An 18,387-nucleotide genomic window follows, 5' to 3' on the forward strand; every position below is an offset into this window, starting at 1 on the left:
GGCAAATGCGTAGAGACCAAGAGCAGATTAGTGGTGGCTGGGGGCTCAGGAGATGGTGGCAGGGTTGGAGAATGATGGCTAATGGCTACAGGGTTTCTTTTCAGGGTGGTAAGAATATTCTAAATTTGGGGTGTGGCGTTGGTTTCACAGCTCTGAATATACTAGAAACCATTCAGCTGTACCATTTAAAAGGGTAACTTTTATGATATGTGAATTACATCTCAATACAAAGATTTCAGTATCTCTCTGCCTGGATTTCCTTACTTATGAAGTAAGGCTCAGCGAACAGTCGTTGAATGCTTTCTATCGGCCAGTGCAGGGGTTTCTGTAAAGGACCAGATGGTAAATATTTTAGGCTTTGCTGATTATCCAGTCTCTCAACTCTCTCAGTTCTACCCTCGTAGCATGAGAGTAGCTGTAGACAGTTTGTAAACGTGTGAGTGTGTGGCCATGTTCTGATTAAACTTTGTCAATGGACCCTGAAATGTCAATTTTGTGTAATTTTCACATATTACCAAATATTGTTTTTATTTCAGTTTTTCCCAACCACGTAAGAATGTCAAAAATCAATCCTGGCTTGCAGGATGTAGATAACATGTGGTCAGAGGGATTTGGCCTTTAGGCTGGTCATTGGCCCACCCCTGGGCTGTGGCCTTACTCAAACCTTTAAGTGAGTTTCAGGCACCTCAGGAGGTATGATTCTTTTCCCTGTTTCATAGACAGAGCAGCTGAGAATTTCAGAGGCTGACGCGAGTCACCCGAGGCTGGGCCTTGACCCCGTGTGGTCCGGCAGACAGGCTCCTAGCCCGCTGGGCGCCATCTTCCCACCAGCGCCACACTGGTCCATGGGGCCAGCCGAGCGCCTCCTGCTTCCCTGACTGGCCCCATCCCTCCCAGGCTCCCTCAGGTACCTCACATCCACCAGTTGTTCTTCCACGGCCACTTCCTTTATTCTCTTCTGATGCTCTTTTCCATATTGCTAAGCCAGTACCCACACTGGGCCTCGGGAAAAACAAATCCGCCACCTTGCCTCCCTTTCAGACTTTCCTCGTGACTCACTTCTTCTGGGAAGGCGATGCCTCAGCCACCTTTTGACCCGAAATCCAGCTGGAACCGAGTCCGCCTTACTGGCTGCGGTGCTCTCCCCTTATCATCCGTCTTTCGGCAGGCTGGTTGTCTGTACACCACTTAAATCCTCAGCAGTGAGTCCTTTTTAGAGCCTCTTTGTTCAATTTAGCACCCAGAACTTGGTTAGGACCTTCAGGGAAGTTAAAACACCAGGGGCGCCTTCCATTTAGAGGTCCCTCTCTGGCTCCGGCGAAGTGCTACGCTGGCTTTTCCCGCTCTGCGTCTCACATCCCTGGATCCGTGCCAGAACGTCCCTCGATGGCTCAGGTGGGCACAAGGCAGAGGCCGTGGGGAGGTAAGTCACTTTTCTCTCTGACCATCATGCTCTCTGTTCACATGTGCTGCTGTTGGGGAAAGTGGGACAGTCTGTGGAGGGCCTCTCCTCTTCGGTTCTCTGTCACTCCCACAGACGCTCCATCATCACCATCACCATCCCTGATGACACAGCTGAAATGTGTTACTTGATACCATAGAACCTTCCCCCACAGGGTGGCAGAAAGCTTTGATAGACCTCTGCTAGGATTCAGTTCATTTCTCAGACACCCGTGCTTTACATGCGAGGATTTTCTTCTGGAAGCTGTGTTTTCTACGCTTTTCTAAGACAGAGCAACAACTCACCCCTGCCCCGCCCCCCGAAATAATTAATTAATAAATAAAGGGAAGCAGAAAGAAAGGAAATAATTTAGAAGTGCTTAAGTGATTAATGTAAGCTCTTTATTTATGACTCATAATATGTGGTTGAGGAAAGACTGCTTCTGACTTCAGTACTGTTGCCGTTCCAAGTAGTTTGGGCAGTGTTAAGTACGAAAAATGAGAGTGTATCCGAAGAAGACCCTGCCAGTAGCTGATTAGGGTGACTGGTGGCGGTGGAGACGCTGATCGTCTCAGCCGCCGGGTAAGGGATGATAAGGGTGGGTGAATTACATTCTTTTGCAATTCCTCTGCTGTGTTTGAATTATTCCGAATCCAGAAACTTTCCTTCTTTGGCCTAAAATATTTTAAAAATAATACTTGGAAGGGTTGCTTGGTTCTAAGGAACAGAGGGGAATGTGTTGGAATGAGTTAGAGGTGTGTCACGGAGTATGTGGGGAGAATTGGGAACTGGAGTCCTCAGGAAACAAGGCACCTTCTTTCTCTGTGTCACTCTTCTTGTGTCTCCTTGTACCTCAGCTGTGCGTTTTCTCGCACTCCCTGCAGGCTGCCTTGACAGTTAGTCTGCAAGTGGCCCATTATGACTGCCCTCAGGGTCACCCTTGGTTTCTGAGACTCGGAGGATTGAGGATTCTGTCTTATTTAAGTCCATCTACAGAGTATTCTTATCAGGAGTCTTGGTGTTGCAGGTAGCTGGTAGACAAGCCGAGGAGAGGGAGAAGGGGAGGCATGGCGGTTGCTGGAAAGATACTGGAGTCACCCTGGGAGGGAGCCGTCCCCCTGAAAGGAGCAGAACCCTGAAGTAAAATTATCAGGAGCTTGGGAACATCCTCTCTTTCCTCATCTCTGCTTCTCACTGTGCTTCTGCCTTGCTTTGTTCTTTCTGCAGGCTCACTCCCTGCTTCTCAGGCCATAGCCTACTGGCCCCAATTTCTCGGTGGACCTGCTATGTTTTTATCTAGTGAAATTGCCCTTTACCTGGAGGTTAGGTTCTGAAGTCAGCACATCGGGTGAAAATTGCTTATGGTTAAAATTCCCTCTGAAGGTACTGGAAATCACTGGCAAGTGAGGAGAGAGGCTCGGAGTCTGTGAGGCATGTGGAAACAGACTCGCTAAGGGAACATCAGATTTTCAGTCTCTGTTGCTTCAAGACATGTGCTCATAATTTGCAGTATTAATAAACATGTTTTCTTTCCCCCTGTTCCTCCTCCAAGCACCGGTAGTGGCCTTTGTATTAGTCAGGCTTGAACACAATGTGATTTAACTGTATTCAGGTTCATGGGCAAAGAATTTAAAGCATCTGATTGGCCCAGTTTGGGTTATGTGCGTGTTCCTAACCCCTCAGCTCTAGGTCAGAGGTGTTGGCTCCATTCAGGAAATATTCATACTTTTAACTTACATTTAAAAAAAAAAAAAAAAGGCATAGAATGAGTAATGGGAATGAGACAAAACCACAACCTAGAAAAGTAACAGAATGTGATCCCAGGCTGTGGTGGGACCACGAACACTGTATTTTCCAGAGTTGGAGTCTCTTGTATGCCATTGTTCACAAGAGGCTCCCCTGACTGCATCTGACACTGCTGTATCTGCTCTAGAGATGGTGCCTAGAATCTGCATTTTTAATTAAGCACACCAGATGATGAATCTTGTCCACACCAAGTTTTGAGAATTGCTGCCTTTAAGAGAAAGCTATTGGTCTGTTTCGACTACCTTTACAGTAAATCATTTTAATCCTGGAGGTAAATAATCGTGTTCTCATTTTGGAACACTTGGCTTTCACGTGGCACTGAGGGTTAAGGCTTTTCTCGATTTGTTATGAGTTAACAGCTACAGTTTTGAGCAAGATGAGTTCTAAATAAGAAATTTGGGGTTGTGCTATTATTTCTCATATTTCTTGAATCCGTCTGGATGGTCCCTTAATATTAACTGAAGACTTCCATTATCTGTTTTAAAAAACAGTAAGACCGACCTTAAAATTTCTCTGCAAGGAATTTTACTTATTTTCCCAACCCATGCTATTGTCTCTTAAAAAACATCAGAAAAATCACTCTGCAGAATTAAAGAGTTGGGAAGGGGGCTGGATTTGAAAGTGTTCATAGAATATACATACCTTGAGAGTACATCTTATCCAATTACCAACTGTGAAATGTTGACACAATGTTGTATCTTCATTTCATATCATGAAAACTGAAAATATGTTTGTAGCACTTGAGTGCTCACTGGCTGCTCTAAAAGTATTTCTGAAAACTGGTCCGATCACCTGAACTTTTGGTAGATTCTAAACTCTTTGCTTCTGGTTGTTTCACCAGCAACATGCACTGCCAGGGTCTCATGCTTTGATTTGAATTGTTTAGCTATGACTCATTTTTGTTTCCTTCAAGGATGAGGAATGTATATCTCAGGACATCTTACCCTCTCCCCTGAAAATTTATGCCTAAAAACAAATCGTGAAGTTATTGTTAGATATGTGATTGGAGTGGCCAGTGTAAACTTAAGTTGTTGCTTAAGGCACTTTGTGTTCTCTCTCTGGGTAGAAGAGAAGGGCGGAGCAGGTGAGGAGCTGGGAGAAGTAGCTTCCCTTTACTTTCCCTGCCAAATTCAGAAAGGAAAAAAAAGAAGTGCCCCACCTTTTTTCTCCCCCCATCTCCTCCCAGTACAGTGGGGTATGGATTGGGAGGAGATTTTGGCACCATTGAGAGTTTTAATAAGCAAGTTATTTTTGTAGATATGTTTTTAGATTTCCTACCTTAAGACTCAGGCTGACACCAAATCAATTCTTTAAAAATCATTCAGCTAAGACCTGCCAACCGTATTAGGTAAAAAATGAAGGCAAGATGATAGGCATCCAGGGAGTGGATTTGCTTGTGGGACCATCCACTTTTTGGTGTTTGCATAGCTGCATTTAATAGTTTCTTTGCTGTGCTGGGTAGGAGGTAGGGAGGAGATTTTGTAGGAGAAGGGGAAAAAAAGGAGGCTGCCTATAAATTCTATGGAGTGCTGTGGGACCTGAGACTTCCCAAAAGTGAACAAATAAAAGGGAGAGTAGAACTGAGCGTGTGAAAATCACATAAATGACAGTGTCTGTACAGTGTTCTGAAACGCCAGAGTATACAAAGCACAGAATTGGGCTGTAGATTTCACATGTCCTCCGTTTACCTGCCCCGTAAGGTAGAGTCACAGAAAATACTGGGTCTGGAGGACACCATGGTTGAGGCATCTGTCCACTTTCACGTGCAGCCATTCCTGGTCAAGCTGTTTCCATGTTGGGTCCAGCTTGTCGGCCCCTCCCAGTTATCTGTGGCTTGGGATTGTTGCTTTTACCTCTTGAGAACTGGTAAATCATTTTCCTCCTAAATGATCACACTGGCGATAATCCAGGGAAGCAAAAGAAAAAAGGATTGTCCTGAGAACATTGTTTATAATTTATTGCCCTCTCTTTCCTAACAAGGCAGTGTCCCTTCCCTCCTTCCCTCCCTCCCTTCCTTTTTTGCCCTTCCTTCCTTCTTTTTTCTCTCTTTTATTCTGTTCCCTTTTCCCTCTCTTTCTCTTTTTGATTTTCTTTCCTTTTTTTCCTGTTTACACCAGGGCAGACTGGAAATGTGTTGCTCTGAGCCCGTTTCCCATTGAGGGTTCCAGCTTCTCCCCCTTGGAACAGTAGCAGTCATCAGCTGTAACTGGAGCCACAGCAGGTTGCTCTCACTGGGCGCTGTGGGCCAGGAGGCTGCCGGAACTGGTGGGTGAGCAGCAGGCCCTTCCCAGGTGACCTTGGGAAGCAACAGCTTTGTAAATCCCACCTCATCAGAGTTCAAGAATTGGATCCTAAGCCTCGATTTGAACAGCTCTCTCTTGCTTTGCTTGAGCATCGCCCTGAGCTCTGGGCCCGGAAGAAATTGTTTGTATGTCTTCCTCTTCAGAGGTGAAGATAGCGGAACTAAAGAACAGAGGTTTTATTCACACCAAACTCAAGAGTTAACCAGAAGGAAGCGAAGGATGAGTTTCAGCGGTGCTGTTTAAATTGCGAGGTAGGAAAGTCTTGATGAAGAAGGTAGAATCTGTTTTCGTGTGTGGAGGGGGGGCCACTGTGGGGACAGGATGACGAAAGTAGTCTGAACTCAGCCCTTTTTCCTTCTACCTTCCTGGATGGTAGACCCTTCTGGAGCATTTAATCTGCCGTTATGTACAGCATGGACTCCCAGGGTCCTGGGTTTGAATCCCAGTCCTGCTAAGGACCAGCACCTTTTAGCTTAATTGCCTAATCTTAGTTTTCCTGTTGTAAAACTGGCGTAATTTTTTAAATTTTATTTAAAATTTTTTTTTATTGAAGTACAGTCAATTACAATGTCAATCTCTGTGAACAGCACAATATCCAATAATACATATACATACATATATTCGTTTTCATTATTTTTTTTCTATTAAAGGGTATTACAAGATATTGAACATAGTTCTCTATGCTATACAGAAGAAACTTTTTTAAAATCTTTTTTTTATATATAGTGGCTAACATTTGTAAATCTCAAACTCCCAAATTTATCCCTTCCCACCCCCTTTCCCTGGTAACTGTAAGATTGTTTACTAAGTGCAAGTCTGTTTCTGTTTTGTAGATGAGTTCATAGTGTCTTTTTTTTTTTTTAAGATTCCACATATGAGTGCTATCATGGTATTTTTCTTCCTCTTTTTGGCTTATTTCACTTAGAATGACGATCTCTAGGTCCATCCATGTTGCTGTAAATGGCATTATTTTTATTACTTTTTATAGCAGAGTAGTATTTCATTGTATAAATATACCACAACTTCTTTATCCAGTCATCTGTTGATGGACTTTTAGGTTACTTCCATGTCTTGGCTATTGTATATAGTGCTGCTGTGAATATTGGGGTGCATATATCTTTTTGAATTAGAGTTCCCTCCAGATACATACCCAGAAGTGGGATTGCTGGATCACATGGTAGATCTATTTTTAGATTTTTGAGAAATCACCATATTGTCTTCCATATTGGCTGCACCAAACTGCATTCCCACCAGCAGTGTAGAAGGGTTCCCTTTTCTTTACACCCTCTCCAGCATTTATTGTTCATGGACTTTTGAATGATGGCCATTCTGACCAGTCTGAGGTGATAATCTCATTGTAGTTTTGATTTGTATTTCTCTGATAATTAGTGATATTGAGCATTTTTTCATATGTCTATTGGCCATTTGTATATCTTCATTGGAGAAATGCTTGTTTAGGTCTTAAGCCCACTTTTGGATTGGGGTGTTTGTTTTTTTGTTAATAAGTTGTATGAACTATTTATATATTCTGGAAATTAAGCCTTTGTCAGTCACATCGTTTGCAAATATTTTCTCCCATTCTGTAGGTTATTGTTTTGTTTTACTTATGGTTTCCTTTGCTGTGTAGAAGCGTATGAGTTTAATTAGGTCCCACTTGTTTATTTTTGCTCTTATTTCCATTGCCTGGGTAGACTGCCCTAGGAGAACGTTGCTAAGATTTATGTCAGAGAAAGTTTTGCCTATGTTTTCTTCTAGGAGATTTCTCATGTCTTGTCTTATATTTAAGTGTTTAAGCCATTTTCAGTTTAGTTTTGTGTATGGAGTTGGAGTGTTCTAATTTCATTGATTTACATGCTGCTATCCTGTTTTCCAACGCCAGTTGCTAAAGAGACTGTCTTTTCTTCATTATATATTCTTGCCTGCTTTGTTGAAGATTAATTGACCATAAGTCTGTGGATTTATTTCTGGGCTCTCTATTTTGTTCCATTGATCAATATGTCTCTTTTTATGCCAATACTATGCTGTTTTGGTTACTGTAGCTCTGTAATATTGTCTGAAGTCTGGGAGGGTTATTCCTCTAGCTTCATTCTTTTTCAGTATTGCTTTGGCAATTCTGGGTCTTTTGTGATTCCATATAAATCTTAGGATTTTTTGTTCTGGTTCTGTGAAAAATGTCCTGGGTAATTTGATAGGGATCGCATTAAATCTGTAGATTGAAAACTGGCATAATTGGCACGCCTGCTTTGTGTGGTTGTCATGATAGTTAAATGAGGTGGTGCTTCTAAAGGGCGTTTCACAGTGTGTGCAATGTAGTAAATCCCGATTTGGGGAGAAATTACCTCGTAAACAGTGACCTCGGGTCGGTCAGCTCCCATTCAGATAGGGAGTTGGCTGAAATTTTCTAGAGGGCAGAAGAGACGTGGGTAAGATAACATACATGCATTTGTTCTTTCAATCTTGGCGGTAATCTAAGTATACACGTGAAGAGGGTATTGTTTCGGCTCATATGCACCTGAAGAATTGACACTTACAGGCTCTAGCAAATTAAGAATGGAAATTTTAATTGATCATTAAACTAAAAACTGAAAGTCTCTACAGCACACAACCTAAATCCTTAGGCTGAAAGGAAGGAGCAGCCATTGTCCAGCCTGGCTGAGTTGTGGAATCTGGTGTTGGGGGTTTTGGTTTACTTCTCATCAGTCACAGAACAGCCTCCTGTATTGAAATCTAAGTTATATATTATAATTATATGTGGGGCAAAGTTTCGCCTTATATGGCGTTCTCTTTCAAAACCAGGAATGTTTCTTAGCATGACTCCATTAAACATTTCACAATCACTATTTGTCAAAGATAGTAAAGACTTGAAGACTTTCTGAGAAAACAGCTTATAAAGCACACTGCCTTGTCTGTCTTCTGCGCTGAAGCCCCCCACCTTCAGGTCAGAATTTTCTTTATAAATTTTGTGAAATCATCCACTTCTGTTTCTTTGGGGTAGGCTCTCTTAAATTCAGCACACATCTTGTCCATCTGCTTCCCCTCATTCTCTTTTTTTTTTTTTTTTTCATATGCAGGTAGTCAACCCCCTTATAATTTTGTTTGTCTAGCTGAAGTGTTTCTTCCAATTGTACCCTCTCCATAGATCAGGGCATATGAGTCTGAGTCACTAACTTCACATTAATCTGTGACCTCTGTGTTCCCTGACAATATTGGAATGGAATGCCAGAGTTCTATATATTTCAATATTGTGAATAATTTTTTGAGGACGTTAGAAGGTCACACGTTATTTCTGATTTCTCTGAGTTTGCTTGATGGCAATCATGGCTCTGTAGAAGTCAATCAAGTCTCTTGATAATTCTGTTTAAGCAGTATATAATTAGGTGTTTAAAATTAGTTTAAGTGTCTGTTTTGCTATGCATTTCACATTCTCTTTGGGAAAGCATGTTTACCAGACGACTTGGGGGACATCTTTTACTTCAGCTTTTTCTTTTCCCCTGAGCCGAGAGAGTTTGGAAGTTAGGGAATTCCTTCTACTTGTATTACCTGTTTGTCAGCAATTTACTGGAGTTGTTTTTATTTAACACTGAACAAGCACTGGGAGCTGTAAGCACAAACATGTTTTTGTAAAGAGAACAAAAAAGAAACCACAACAGTGCCTGCATTGTTGAGGATCTGCATTTTTAGGTGTATGAGTATTTTTTAAAACATATATACACAAAGTCCTTTTTCTTTTTTCTTTTTTTTCTGGCATCTCAATGTCCTGAAAACACCATGGTCTTTCTCTTTGAATGACCCCCACTTTGTATCATTTGGGCGGAATTGACATCGGCGAATGAAGAAAAGATGGGACAGTGAGCAAGTGAGTATGGCAGGCTATAATTTAAAAAGAAATGAGTTTATTTGAAATCAAAGTGTAGGCAGTTCAGGATGAACTGTTTAGAAGTCAGGGTAATCTTTGAGTCTTAAACCACAGGCTTCCTTTGGCATTCTAGGATGAATCCTTTGTCAAAGGGTGGACTGCACATAACACAAACTTTTTTTTTTCTTTTTTCCCCCTTGTTGCATGGATGGTCCTCTCATGAAAAAAAAATTATATTTAATTACACTGTGGTAATCCCCCTTTTTCCCTTAGCCTCAAAGCAGAGTGACCTAGATTCTGGTTACTCTCCACCACTTCCATGAGTCAGGGATGGCAGGTGATGGGGTTGGACTTGAAGCCAGGTCTCTGTAGAGCTTGAGCTCTTACGCTTTGTTTATGGTCTTTAGCATCATCTGTGCTTTTTGGTGAGCTCAACTCGTCCAGTCTCCAGCTTGCATGTGGGCATTGAAGATCTTCATTGGTGAAGGACATGATGAGGGTCCCTCATCTTGGGAGCAGATCACCAAAGCAGGATTCTTTCCCATCAGCTGGGTGCGAGTGAGCTTCTGGAAGGCAGGGACTGCGCTTTAACTTCCAGCCAGCTGGTCTTCCTAGTGACACTTGAGAGAATAATTAGCTGTTGTTAATTTAATAAATCTTGGCTGGTGGCAAGCTGTCCAGCAGTCATAAATTGCCTGTGACTGTTCTGATGGGCCACCCTGGTGTGAAATGGGGATTGTTCACTGCCAGGCCAGGGGGTGAGTAAGGGCTACAAGCCTGCCTTTGCTCTTGTCAGGCCCTGGCCCCAGTCTGTCTCAGCCTAGAAAAAGAGGCACGTTTTACAAAATTTAGCCCATAGTGGCTTCTGCTTGCCAAGCCTTGTGGGGCTACCTCCCTGCAGAGGGGAGCTCTTCCAGTTCACACAGGTGCACGGGTGGGATGGCTGAGGCATGGCGGGAGTGCCGCAGTCCACTCCCACAGTGCCGCGTTCAGGGTTGCCAAATAACTGCTGATTGAAATGTAAGGCCCTAAAATAATTCATTTGCTTCTTTGAACCCTATTTCCACTTTGGATGGAATTCCCTTACTATATTGATTTCTTTTCCTCCCAATTTTTATTCCAAAAGGCCTCCATGTGATATGTAGTTTGTATTTAGATTGTTACGAACTGTACATTTCAGCAGGAGTCATTTGTATCTCTTGACCTAGTTTCTAAGATTTCTCTGGCAGAGAACATCTACCTTGTCAGCTGAGGCATAGATTTGGGCCTAAACTCTGGATTCTTGCTTCATGTGCATATTTATGGGGTCTGTAGGTAACTCAGGAGGAGCGGGCTGTCCCTGTAGTTCTTAGCTCATCAAGTACTATTGTCACCCCAGCTTCCATCCTTGTGTTGACTAATATCAGGTACCACCAGTACTCTTATTTTTTAAACTAATAGTTTTAGTACCTAAGTTTTAAAAATGTAGATCATTTTACATTGAAAAGAAACTACATTTGTTATTGTAATGAGAAAACCATCACTTGCCATAAATAGAAGGTGGTGATAAAAAGAAAAACAAGGGCCTCAGTAGGATTATGAAGTGGGGTCAGACACAGAAAGCAAACTAATGGTTACCAAAGGGGCAAGGAGTAGGGAGGGATGAATTAGGAGTTTGGGATTAACAGATACACATTACTATATATAAAACACATAAACAACAAGGACCTGCTTATAGCACAGGGAACTGTATTCAGTATCTTGTAATAACCTATAAGGAAAAAGACTCAAAATATATATATATATCTGAATCACTTTGCTGTACACCCAAAACATTGTAAAGCAACTATATTCAATATTTAAAAAATTGCAAAGTGGGGAAGACTAAAAAGGAGCAGGACCATGGTGATGTCCTTGTTTCCCTGCCATTTTGTAACCTTGTCCAAGATACGAGACTTTGTCCCTGGTACAGGGTAGGGCTCTCAAAAGTGGTGGTATGTGAGAATCACTTGGGAATCTTAAAATAATATAATTTCCTGGGGCCACAGACCCAGGTGATTTAGAACAGAAACCTGAAATCTTTATCTCCGTTTTAAAGTTCCCTCAGTCATTGGCCGGTTTGTTTTTATATGACATTAACCAAATGAGGAATTTTCTTAAAATAGGTTACCGCTGTTTTGTAGCGGCTAATATTCTCTGTGGCTGTCTCTAGCCATGGACGAATAGGGTGTTTCATTCAACATTGATGTTTCCTTTTATTCCTAACGCTATTTTTTTTTTCGCCCTAGTTTTGGCGAAATTATGTATCACTTGTGATAATTCATTTTAAAAATTCCTGAGCTATGTGGCGCACTTTCATGAAAATTCATTTAGATAAAATTAGATATTATTGTTTAATGAGGTGGCATTTCAATTTAGACCTTGCATCAGGCATATACCAAGAGTTTTTTATGGAAGAGTTAGGTTCATTTGAGTAATAAAGGCTGAATCATGGGGGCTTTAATTCTTAATCGCCATGAGGATTGTTATCCGTGGGATGTGAGCTGTCTTAGTGGTATTCAATCAAGTGTCCACTTAGCCATGACTGGAAGTAATTGCTCCCAAGTGGGCCGCACAGTGACCTGTTAATACTCGCTTTGACCCTGTGACCTTGTCTGCCCCATTGTTTAGGATTTTATAGCAGGCGAGTCTGCATTTCTGTGGGGTCAAGTAGATATCTTGAGGTCAAACATTTTCTGATTACCGCTTCGTCCACACTGTAAGTCAGCCAGAAGCTGTTGGCGTGGCTAATAGTCATTGCTTTGTAGCGGGACATGAACAGTTTGGAAATTGTCTTCCAGCCTGCATGTAAACAGTTTAATATTTTACGGAAAGAAGTTCATCTTGTAAATTAGGTATGAATAATACATTTGTAATTACTTCTTGTGTCTTTAAACACTTGTGTCTTAATTGGCTTGCTTTTTTCTTTCTTTCTTTCTTTTCTTTTTTTTTTTTTTTTAATGTATTTGAATTTGCCAGCAAGTTAAAATTAATTCTTGTAGAAACCCAGCAAAGTTAGGACAGCACACCAGGCATCTCTGGTCTCACCAAGACTTAAAACTTGATGGAGTTATTCATGCACCTGGGAGGTCATTCATCCTCTCTTGAAAGCATTTGTTTCTGACTAGACAGTAAGTGGAAATTGTTTCCTGTTTTGGGTTTGGTTGTTTTTTTTTTTTTTTTTTTTTTGACCCTGTGTTACTTCATGCTACATTGTTATTTTGTGTTGCTATCTGTTGATCGGCAACACAATTGATTTTTTTTCCCCTAAAGTTACATGGACACATTCTTTCATATCTGTGATGAGTTAAGTAATCCAAGCTAGCTACATGTCTGTCAGCTTTGTGGGTGATCCTGGCTGCTGTGCCCTCCCTCCAAGTTAGCAGAATTGTTAAATAGTGGGGAGGGAAAGAATTAAGCTTGTAAGGTGATCTAGCCCAGCTTGGCTACAATTCAGTCACATCGAGTCATTTTAGAGCCTGCTATCCCTGTTTCCATACCTTATCCCTTTATCTCAATCTTGTACTGTTCACACGATAATTCTTCCACCAACGTTTGTGTGGAACAGTACAACCAGAAAAAACAAGAACAAAACAGAGGAAAACATACAATCAGAAAAGTTGGCAAGTCGTGAATTTAGACTGTCACCTAAGGTGACTCTGGATGTCACCCCAAAATAAAATGCTCATCCTAAGAAGAAAAGTTAAGTGACTCTTTTGACTGTTTTGAATGTGTTACAATAATATATTGGCTCATGGCTGCAGCTTATTAATCTCAAGTTAAAATATTTGTATATAGTTTGCCTTAAGAGAGAAAGCTTTAATCACTAAGATTTCAGGACTATTGCTTATTTTAAAGGTGGGTAGGGTGCTTCTCTCTGCCTTGCAATTATCTGTGTTTTTGTGTTTCAGCTTTGTCTTTGGACCAGTTTGTGAATGAAAGGCATTATCATTAAACACAGGACAGATAGGATGGCTCATTTGTCAAAAAATTTGTACCCTCCTAGTCTTAATATGAAAAAATTCATTTTTCTCATGTGAAAAGGGTTCGCAAAATCGTAAAGATATCTATCTGTATGTGCCTGTGCCTCGGTGAATATACTGACAGGCTATTCCCAAACTGTGTGCCGAGGTACCCTGGGCTGCAGCCTCACAGGGAGGGAGTTCTAGTGGGCTGTGGCATCTGTTGGACACTGTGCCAACCCCTAGGTTATTCACAGTTTCATTTTTAGGTTGTGTTATATTCCAGTTGATAGGGCGTATCTTTCCATAGCTGAGTTTTAGGCCATTGCCATGATAAACAGCAATGTACCATTTGAAAAATGAATATGAAACAGAAAACGAAGGTGGCAGGGTCCAGTCTGATTTCAAGGTTTGAGGAATTGTGCAGTATACAACAGGCATGCACGTCCTATTTGTGTAAGTATGGTGGTGTTTAAGAATGAAATAAAATTTTTTTTCCTTTCAGTTTATTTTTTTTTCCTCAAGCAGGTACCAAGTTGTTATGTCTAATGGTAGTTGCTTAGACCTAACTTGCTTAATAAATAGAATTGTTAGCCATTTCTTTGTCCTGGGTAGGGGGCAGGGGAAGACGAAGAGTGCCGTGTAAAAATTGCTAAAACACTAGGAATGCTATGAAGTGGGGAAATTTGAGAACTTCTGGCATCGACACAAGAAATCTATCTCTATTAAGAAAGAAGAGGTAGTCGTGGTAGGCAATTTGGAAAATGTAAACTAGCTAAATGGAGAAAGTAAAATTGACCTTGATGCTGCTACCCAGAGATAAACACTTCATATTTTGGTGGGGGAAAAAAATTTTTTTTTTTTTTTTTTTTTGGTTTGCAAGTATCAGAACCCAGAACCAGCTAATTTAAGAAAAAAGAACATTTTATTTAGAATACAAAGGAATCTCATGGAACTTAAGTGCAGAAACGGGTAAGAACCAAGATCAAGAACTCCTGTCCACTGCAATTCCTCTCGTCGGATTTGTTTTCTTCCTGCAGAAATTAATTACTTTGTATTTTTAAATGGAACTTGGTTTTGGCAGGGTGTAGAATCCAGTTTGGAACATTCTCCTGAGTGCCTCTCTCATACCTACTCAATTTGCAGCGCCCACATTTCAGCTTGTTCTCTCCTCCCAGTTCCCTACACCACCCCAGTGTTGCGTTAGAACAAATACCTTTGGTAGATATTCTCTGTCCCCTTCACTGTCAGCTGGCTCTGGTCTTTATCAGTCAAGGCAGAGGATGAAGGATGCTGGTCGTTCTCCTTGTCACATCCCTTCTTTGCCCGGCAGAGGTGGGGAAAGGAAAGGGCGTGGTCAGCAGTGGAGTCATCCCATAGGATAATACCAGTGAGCTCTTGGCTTGGCATGGTGGCCATTCTGAACTCATGGCTTCAGTGATCACTTCTTCCCCATCCCCTTCTCTGCCTCCTTCCTTTGCTCCCTCCTCATCTCCCTCTCTCTCTTTCTCCCTCAGCTCCAGCAACAGAAATGAATTGTCTGTTCACAGTCCTAGAGGCCAGAAGGCTGGCTTGGTGTTGGCTGGGCTGGTTCCCTCTAAGGGCTGAGAGAAGGACTTGGTGTGATGCCGTCTCTTGAAGCTTCTCGTGGTTTGCTGGCAGTCGTAGGTGTTCCTTGGCTTGTAGAAGCATCGTCCTGATGTCCTTCATCTTCACACAGTGTTCTCTCTGTGTGCGTGTCTTTGCCCACATTTACCCTTTTTTGTGAGGACACCAGTCCTCTTGAATCAGGGCTCCCTGCACTCCAGCATGACCTCACCTAAGCCCGTTAGATCTACAGTTACCCTGATTCCATGTAAGGTCACATTCTGACCCACCTTCTCTTTCTGCTTAGCTCATGTAGTTGAATTTAGGAAAATTAAATGTGTGAACGCTATGACTGCTGACAGTATTGTAGAGCAGAATGTAAAACCCATGGGCATTTGAAAGGAAAACCAGACCGGTGTCTCTCTAGATTTTATCGAAGGCCCAGTCCTGCTTGTGCCACCATGTCCTCCCTTCATGCAAACGTCAGACACTAATGTGGACAGTAGATGGCCTGAGTCATAGGTCCTAATTCTTTCTTTCCATGAAATATCAGTGCACAGTGTTTTGATGAATTTATCCCAGTACTTGGGATGATTGACAGTGGGTGGCACTGGCCCAGAAAGATCCTGGGCGATGGTAGCAGTCTCCAAGTTCTCTAGTCCACCTGCTATATTAGGCATGTTATATAAATTGCATCTGACCTTCACAGCCAATCTGGGCAATGGCCAGTGTGTTTCCCGTCTTGGGAATGAGGATACTGAGGGTCAGGGAAGTCAGTCCTCTTGCTCTGGGTCACAACACCAATTCAGGATTGAAACTCAAGGTTTTGAGAATCCAGGGCCTGTTTTCTTTCTGTCTCTCTGCCTCTGACTTATTAAGTACCCCAATCTCCTAGCCTCTCTTGGAAAACACCATCACAGGAAAAGCAGTCTGGTGGTATTTCCTGTCTTTCGGGTCTGTCTGTCTCTCTTTAAGCAGAGTAGAGTTTACCCTGAGAAATCTGAATATTATGAAAAAAGAAGTTTCTCTAGATTGGATGTGCCAGCATGGACAGACGAGCCTGGGCCCCTTTGCTCCTGTCATTGGACAGCCGCCCGCCGGGAGCTCCGCGTTCCCGGTGCCAGTGTCTCTCTTGGAATTATTGCCAGGCCCAAGGGTTTGCTTGCAGTGGCTGCTGCGTGGTGTTTGGGATGCTTGTGGGTGGCTGTTTTGTATTTGGGTTTTGTTATCTGCCCTTTGTAGTAGGAGCTCTGGCATCTTTTTTTGCTGCTCAGATGTTCTGTGGCTTTCCAGCAAAGAGACTTGAAAATGTGCCACGTCAGAGGGCTTTTTAAAAAAAAAAAAAAAAAAAAGGAGTCTTGGAACCAAGGCCAAGCTCTTGGAGGCCATTGGTGACATGTTAAAATCGCCTCTGGGCCTTCGTGTGTATAGTTTCCTCCGCCTCAAAGGGCGGCTGCAGACTCAGCCATGGACTGGGGCAAGCAAGCAGGTGAAATGGGCCAGTGGAATGTTCAGTCTCACCCCATGGTTCCTGTAAGAGAAATGTTAGTTGGGCAAAGTGCAAGCTCTCCTCTTTGTGTCTTCCAAAGAAACCACATAACCTAAAAAATGTTTTGTCTTGATTATTAAAAGTTGGACTCTAAGTGGGGAGGGTACAGCTCAGTGGTAGAATGTGTGCTTAGCATGCGCAAGGTCCTGGGTTCCATCCCTGGTACCTCCATTAAAAAATAAAAATAGGGGGAGGGGATAGCTCACGTGGTAAAGCGCATGCTTCCCATGCAGGAGGTCCTGGGTTCAATCCCCAGTACCTCCTCTAAAAGTAAACAAACAAACCTAATTCCCCCCTGCACCCCACAAAAAGTTTGACTCTAAATAAAAATAAAGCTGAACTGGTTTGCCCAAAGCAAATACATTTTTGGACCACCTTAGGCTCTCAGGTCATCGATTCACAGTTTTGGGCCTACAACAGGGTCCCTGGCCCCCAACTGCCTTCTTTTCATTTCAGATTACAGTTGCAGGGAAGGAACTTCCCTGATATTCTTTGTCCATCCCCTTCAGTTTAAATCAGGAGCCTTCCTCGGCTGCTGCCCACTCTCACCCAGTCCTGACCCAGCATTAATTTCCCTGTATTTTAATTGTCCTTGTGCTGCTCTGTCATCCCTCCGGCCTGGGGCTTCTTCCCTGAGATATCAGATGTCCGCGTGCTGTTGGCCTGCGGTAGTTATGCGTGCAGATGCTGAGTGGTTACTGAGCGGGCGCTTCTCGGGGTGGGGTGGGGGGTCCTCATTTCTTACCTGGTGTGTTTCTGTTTCTCTTCTCATTTGCATGCGTTCTGCTTGGTGTGGGTGGCAGAGTCAGGTCATCTCTCTGCTCTCAGATGGCAACTGTCATCGTTGATTACACTGTGTGACTTTACCTGAGTTGCTTTAGAGAAAAAAATAAATGTCATAGAAATTTCAATTGACTTGTCACTGCCAGCCTGTTTTGGCTCCTAGAGGCTAAGTGGAGACACAAGACCGACAGGTTTCTGATACACACTGTTCTCAGCATTTGGGGGATGCCTGACTTACTCATCCCTTTGCTAGAACATTTTAGATTTGAAGCCGTTTTCTCAAGGGCAGTCTCATGCTGACATTTTTAGGCCACATGGAATAGCATTTTGTTGCTGTTCTGGGAAATGTGGGGGAAAGGCCCCCTTATGTCCTTGTAAAAATGTCCTCAAATTTAACCTTAGTGACGGACGGGGACGATTTCTAATAAGCCGCCAAGAGGTTTGCATCTGATATAATCCTGCAAGGATTCCTGTGGAGTTACATAAGATGGGCTTTCCCTCCTATTTGGAATGAGAGCATTTAAAGGGGTCAGCCAGTTTCATGCTGGGAAGTCACTCTGCACATATGCTAAGAAATGGATATATGTTTTTCAAAAATGTGAACTCTTTTCCATCATTGAAAAGGAATGTAAAATGATCTATTTTTCAAAAAGGTGTAGAAATTGATGAGGCAAACAGAAGTCTATGAGTGGTTCATTTATGGGTTAGCAGAGAATATGTTCTGTGTTTCAGACACTCGTAATAAGATGAAGAAATGTCCCAGGATAATTGGGGAGACGTATGGCGTTAATAGGGAATGGTGTGTGTGTCAGGGGGAGGTATGCATGTGTGCTTTTTTTCCTTCTTTCTTCCTGTCTGTCTGTCTGGATTTTTCTCATTTTGTTCTGTTTTGCTTATTCCTGTATTTGGTAGAAGATGTTTATCTAATTTTAATGTTAAATCAAAAGGTCATCTGGTCACCTACCTGGCTCTTAGTTGGAAAACTCTGTCCTAGGAATGTTTTGACATGTGTTTGTTGCATCTCACATAGGCTCCTTCACGGAAGACGTTGTATTTGGCAGGGCCTGGCCACCACATTTGTG

At 42.4% G+C, this 18,387-nt stretch overlaps 1 protein-coding gene across 5 annotated transcripts in view; it reads left to right on the top strand.

The window, feature by feature from the left end:
• Nucleotides 1-18,387, top strand: part of FOXP1 (forkhead box P1) — a 549,781-nt gene that overhangs the window by 26,512 nt on the left and 504,882 nt on the right. The window contains exon 1 of one of the 5 annotated variants that reach the window (XM_064496311.1): nucleotides 5,561-5,801. The exons of the other annotated variants lie outside the window; for them this stretch is intronic. The gene's annotated coding sequence lies outside the window, so the exon portion shown is untranslated. Of the gene's footprint in view, nucleotides 1-5,560; nucleotides 5,802-18,387 lie in introns of those variants that run through there. 5 annotated transcript variants of the gene reach the window in all.

This window comes from Camelus dromedarius, chromosome 17, assembly GCF_036321535.1.
Source record: "Camelus dromedarius isolate mCamDro1 chromosome 17, mCamDro1.pat, whole genome shotgun sequence".
In the NCBI taxonomy this organism is placed as follows: Eukaryota; Metazoa; Chordata; class Mammalia; order Artiodactyla; family Camelidae; genus Camelus; species Camelus dromedarius.